The following is a 5,941-nucleotide window of genomic DNA, read 5'->3' as shown; positions in this document are numbered from 1 at the left end:
CGTAGACGTCGAAGGGCATCATTCCGTTCGGCGGCCCCCCACTATCATCACGCAAACATGGTTAGCGCCACCAGGATTGTTCAGTGGAACTGTTGCTCGCTTAAACACAAGAAGGCAGGCTTCATCGAAACATTTAATCTTCACTAGTCATCCTACATGGCCGCTGCGTTTGCTCTACAAGAAATCAACGGCCCTCTCCTTGCTTTGCCACAGCACGATGGACTTGCTCCGAACATTGGGACTAGTACCCCCTTGCCTTGGATTCGTTCCGCCCTGTACGTTCATCGATCAGTGTGCTTCACTCCTCTCGACACCTCACAGAGGTGCTCTGCAGTGACCAGCGTTACGGGTTGCCGCCAACTCCTCAACGGCCCGTTTTCCTCTTCTCTGTCTATGTGGCCCCAGACACGTAGCTAAACCGCTGAACAAGGCAGCCACTAAAGATCTCTTTTTTTAAGCACTTAGCCCGTCTTTATCCAAAAGACGGCGTTCTGGTATACGGTGATATTAATGCAAAACAGACGCATGGGGCTACGACATTGACCTCCCCCACGGCACGCGGCTTCTTGCCGACCTCACAGAGCTGAATCTTTCGTTTCTAAACATCCTAGACACCCCCACGGGCATCGACCAATCCTCCCAACAGCAGGACACCTGCCCCGACTTTAACTGTGCTCGTTACCCTCGACGCTGGAGATGGCAGGTCGCCGTCGACCGCCCCGGCGGTGATCACCTCCCCAATATTTTACACTACGACTTCCTATCCGCAACCCCATCTCACTGCCGCGTCCGGTGCGACACATTCTTCACTAAGTGGGATAAGTTACGAGCAGCTCTTTCTTCCGTCATGCAAATTGCTGGCTTTTCCGACATTATACGAGCCATCCAGTCCGCCCACAAGTCTTCCAGAAAGCGGCTAGCCGTACCGGACGACGACCCAGCACCTGACGAGCATTTACTTACTTGACCGCCGTATTCGCCTGTTGGCCCGTTACCGCCGTTCTCGCAGACCAGGACGAGTCCTCAAACCTCCACATAAACTCCAAAAGACTATCTCGTGCTACACTTCGGTACTCGCTTTCAACTGCTGGGCTTCCCTGTGCAGCTCCATCTCCGGCAATAGCCATCTTTCCGAAGTTTGGAGGCTCCTCCGTTCTCTCCTCGGGTACCGAAAACCTAGGCGATTTGCTGCCACTGTTGCCCTTCGCAAAGGTGTCTCTCCCGAGGAGCTAGCTGAACGGGCCTCGGACGTCTTTTTTCCGCAACCAGCGCAACATGACTCTGGATGCTACACTTGTGTTCACTATGTCCCCAAGCTCTTGGGATGGGCTCCCCACTCACCCTCCATGAGCTCGAGGCTGCCCTCGACAAGGTCAACACTCACAGTGCACCTGGCCCCCAACAACGTCACCGTCGGAAAGCTACAGAACCTCCCTACGACACTCAAGGAAGCCATACTCGCCGAGAGTAACCGGGTGACTCCAGACTACTGAAGCCCCAGGAGTCCCTTATCGCTGCCAGAATTGTCTCATTCGTCCTGGAAGCTCCCGAGATGACTAAAAGCTTTTCTCCTTCTTTTTATGCCCAAACAGCAGGGCGGATATGGTGGCCACTTCTTTGGTCGTTTAAATGTTTGAAAGCAAAGGCAGATGGTCATGACGAAAAAAAATCAAGGACGTTAGGATTCCTGTCAGAAGTACTCAATGCAATAAAATATTGTTCAAACTTGCCAGGTTTCAATTTTAGATTGCGTGCACGCTACACGACAGAGGAGCGAGCATTTGATTATTCTTAATTTTTAACTAGGACTGATTAAACTAATTTAAATACTTTTGGATGTTTTATTTTAATACACACATATCCTCTAAAAAGGGTACAAATGTAGTGGTTGATGAAGAAAAATAGACATAATGGTGGTGCCACAGTCGACTTCTAGCAGAACTGTTTGGTGGGGCAACAGGCAGACTGAGATGAAAGCCCCTCTATCCTGGGAAAAGTGGCGCCATTCATTGCTGTGGAAATTCTCGAGACACGTACCGTGTTTCACTTCTGGGAAGGACATGGCGTCTGAAATCTAGCTCAGTGCTGCACTGTGTCGCCATGATCATCCCAAGGGCTGCACGTTGCACGCGCCTCGTGCATCGACGCACTTTGCGCTACTTTTAAAACATGAAGGGGCTTTAACTGAGACACCATTGCGTATGCCTCAGGCAGAAATTCAAGATGTTGAGAACAAGCTGCTGCATTGTAAATTGTGCGAATTACTAAAATTCTCCCTCAATATGCCCCGGCAAATGAAGATTAGAGGGTTTACCGATTGGGCCAAAGGAAGACGTCCGTCACCCCAGAGGAAGAACATGTGGGGATCTTGACGTGCAACCAAAATTTCACCACCAATAGCTCTGAAATCACTAACGACACTACCGTAAACCAATTTTGCTCCCAGGTGGGCCGCCGAAAGCGGCCTTGGTAGCCACAGCACATGGTCGTTGTTGGAACTTTCGCGCATAATGCAGGAGAGAATCATGCCCTCTTTAGGTGTCACATGCTCTCATACCGTCTTTAGCGTTTGTGTGTGGCACATGCTTTGGATGGTTTCACAACCGACGACCACGCGCATGCTAGGCTGTGAAGATTACACGCTGGGGCGTCGGTTTGTAAACAATGGAAAAGTGTATAAAATTTAGCATGCACAGTGCACAAACTCTATTTCCAGTACACAAATATTGTGACTACTATATCGGACAAAGGTATTATGCGCTTCAGTTTGCAAGGAATTCTTGTGCCGACATGAGCAGTCTGAGGCATTCCAACTACTTGCCATGACAGCCACTTTCACTTCACAAAAGTTGGTTTATTATATGTTCTCCAACCCTTTGGCATTAAAAATGGGGTTGATTCCTTTGTGGCACTGCCGTGCCGGGCTGTGGCCGGCGGTGAAACTGCACAGCCCACCAGCGACGGCAAGCAACCAACTGAGCGTCCAGAGCTAGGAACCAAAAAGCGCCTTTATCACACGAGGCAATGGCTTTTTACACAAGACGTGGGCACAGTGTTTGCAACCCGATTACCCAAAGTGTCCAAACTTGGCACTAGCACCGCCCGCAACATCCCCCATTTAGAATGTTCGAGGAGGGTACCGGAGACCTTGGCTGTGAGAAAAACAAAGTTTTACAGATTGAGTCTCTTGGGAGCGACCACTTGTCTCCCAGAACGGGTTGAGTAGTGTTGGCCCGTACCGTCACCACGAACGTGTGGGGGTGATGCTGGACGAGGCACATCACGATGACGCGAGTCGACAGGTCCACCTGAGGCCGAACCGTCGACGGAAGCTGAGTGTGACGCCGGCCTCGGAGAGACGCAAAAGCACCTGCCGCAGGCATTGGTCATGTTCCTTTTTCGTTCTGCCGAAGACTAGAATGTCGTCGACCATGTTGGCCGCTCCGTCTAGGCCTTCCAAGATCCACGCCACCTGTCGCTGGAAAAACTTGAAGGGCCGACGTGATGCCAAATGGGAGTCGGCAAAAGCAATAACGAGCATACGGCGTAATGAACATCGTAAGCTCTTGAGAGTTCTTGGAAAGCTTGACCTGATGGAAGCTTGAGGTAGCATTGAGCTTCGAGAAGACTGCCGCATCGCCCACGAGTCCCAGGACTTGATCGACGGTGGGGAGCAAATGACATTCTCTCAGGACAACGTGATTTAATTTTGTAAAGTCGACACGGACATGGTAACCTCCCGACGACTTTGGAACCATGAACAGTCCAGCGCCCCGAGGTGTGGGGTTGGTGACACGCCGAATGGCTCCGTCTTGCTCCAGTTTGGTCAGCTCAGTTTGCACCACATCGCGCAGGGGTATCGGTATGCGGCATGGAACACTAAGTGAAAACGGAACCGTATCTGGGCGTAGCCGACTTTTGTACTCCTTCTTGAGCGTGCCGAGACTTCTGAAAAGTCCCTGCGGCGCCGGCACTTTCCGGTCGTCCAAGAACTTTACCACACCCAGAGCCTGGAGGGTTGGGAACCCGAGCAGGGGCACAGAGAGGGGCTCGATCACGTGCAGACGCTGATAACAGGTCTTGCCTCGCCACAGGAGGGTAGCCATGAAGTACCCAATGACTTTTAGCGACTGGTCTCCTGGTGCTGTCAGCAGGTCGTCGACCTTGTCCAGGTGATGAGGAAGTTCGGGAATGCTTCCGAAACAGCAGACACCTCCGCGCCTGAATCTACTTGCAATATCGCCGTGTAGTTGTCGACATTGACCTCAACGTACTTGGCCTTGGCCTCTTGAGGATTGTGTGGAGCTGTAAGGAACGCCAGCTTGCTCTGCTTTCGTTTCCGAGCGCAACAGAGGTCCACGAAGTGGCCCTTCTTCTTGCAATAATTGCACAGGGACTGCCGAGCAGGACATTCTGAGCGTGCGTGGGGGGCACGACTGCAGTAGCTGCAGGAACTTGGGTCGTTATCGCCAAGTGAAGACACGGCTGATGCGTCGTCTGACCGTTTTGTTGTCTTGCGTTGGTGCGTCAGACCACGACGAGACTTGGTCGCGTCAACGCTGACGGTGACCTAGACACTCTCCACTCCCGCGAGCAGCTTTTTCCTTTTCGGTGTCTTCGACCTGCCTCGCCTGCGTCCTCGCCTCCTTGAGGCTGAGCTTGGCGTTCCAGCAGAGCTGGCCGGACAGGCGTCCGTCGCAGAGACCTACAACGAAACGGTCGCGAACCACGTGTTCTTTGACTTCGGGGAACGGGTAGTTGCACCACTTGACAAGCTTGCAGAGCTTGGCGTAGTAACTGTCGACGCTCTCTCCCGGCTGCTGAACCTGCTTGTGGAACCTCGAGGACTCTTATACCTCGTTGACGGGGTACACGAAGTGTTCCGATAAGCGCTTGACCACCGTGTTGTAGTTGTTCAAGGAGGCGGCGTTCAAGCCGAACATGTCGAGAAGGACCCGAGCCTCGGGGCCCATGCAGTAGAGAAGTGTCCGCACCTGAATGTCCGGTGGTGCTTGGCGAAGTCCGGAGGCATAAGCGTACTGCTCGAGTTGCCTAAACCAGGTAGGCCAAGAATCGGTGTTGTTGAAGTCGAAACCAGCAGGCTGACGTAGGGAGTCGCCCACCCACGCGGGCACAGTGTTTGCAACCCGATTACCAAAAGTGTCAAAACTTGGCACTAGCGCCGCCCACAAAAGACACTACAGTTTTATGATCAACACTCAGTTTTTCCGATATTTAAAAAAAGTCTGTCAGGCGTGGTACCATAATGTTCACCCAGAGTGCCTCGTCAAAGGGCACCCGTGTGACCCAGCAGTCCTTCGCCCAGTTGACAACAAGGTCACACCAACCCAGTCCTGTGAGCGCAGGTTGTCCTGTCACCTGGTAGTAGTGCTTGTGCTTTTTGTCGACACTCTTGTCCGCATGGATAAACTGCACGAACCCACAGCTCATCACCTGCTCGAAGATCGTCAGGTTCGCATTTATAGTACGTGACACGGTCTTCACTTCGACTAGTCCGTACTCCTGTATATCTTCGTCCCAAACCAGCCCGTCTGGTGACACCCCCAGCATGGGAAGGCCAGGGTTGATGCAAAGGTCAACACCGAAGACGGACCTTTTGCTTGGCCTTGTAGCGCTTCAGAGCAGCCGCCTCATTCTGAAGTCCCGCCCTCATGTGACGTGTTGTGCCATGTCCATCCGAGAAAATCGTCCTGAGAAACCTTTCGTTCACGGGTGCTTGTCGTTTGACTATGTCTCCGAACTGCGATGCCGTGATCCTTTTCTCACGTTCCGTGTGCCACAGCATACTTCTGCTCTGGCCACGTGTCTCTTCCTCCAGGTGCTGAGCTTATGTAAGAGTAAGGGTGCATGGATCGCTTGGTGGCATCTGGTGATTCCAGCACTCTTTTACGGACAAGCTGAGCCTTGCTGCAGAGGCCCC

At 52.5% G+C, this 5,941-nt stretch overlaps 1 pseudogene; it reads right to left on the bottom strand.

Moving 5' to 3' along the window:
* Window positions 1-5,235: 5,235 nt before the first annotated feature.
* On the bottom strand, window positions 5,236-5,674 carry LOC120842729 (annotated as a pseudogene).
* Window positions 5,675-5,941: the final 267 nt, after the last annotated feature.

The sequence above is a fragment of the Ixodes scapularis genome, unplaced genomic scaffold (assembly GCF_016920785.2).
Source record: "Ixodes scapularis isolate PalLabHiFi unplaced genomic scaffold, ASM1692078v2 PGA_scaffold0__279_contigs__length_252992795, whole genome shotgun sequence".
Taxonomy (NCBI): Eukaryota; Metazoa; Arthropoda; class Arachnida; order Ixodida; family Ixodidae; genus Ixodes; species Ixodes scapularis.
Note: the sequence above shows the minus strand (reverse complement) of the source record. Positions and strands in the feature narration are given on the sequence as shown.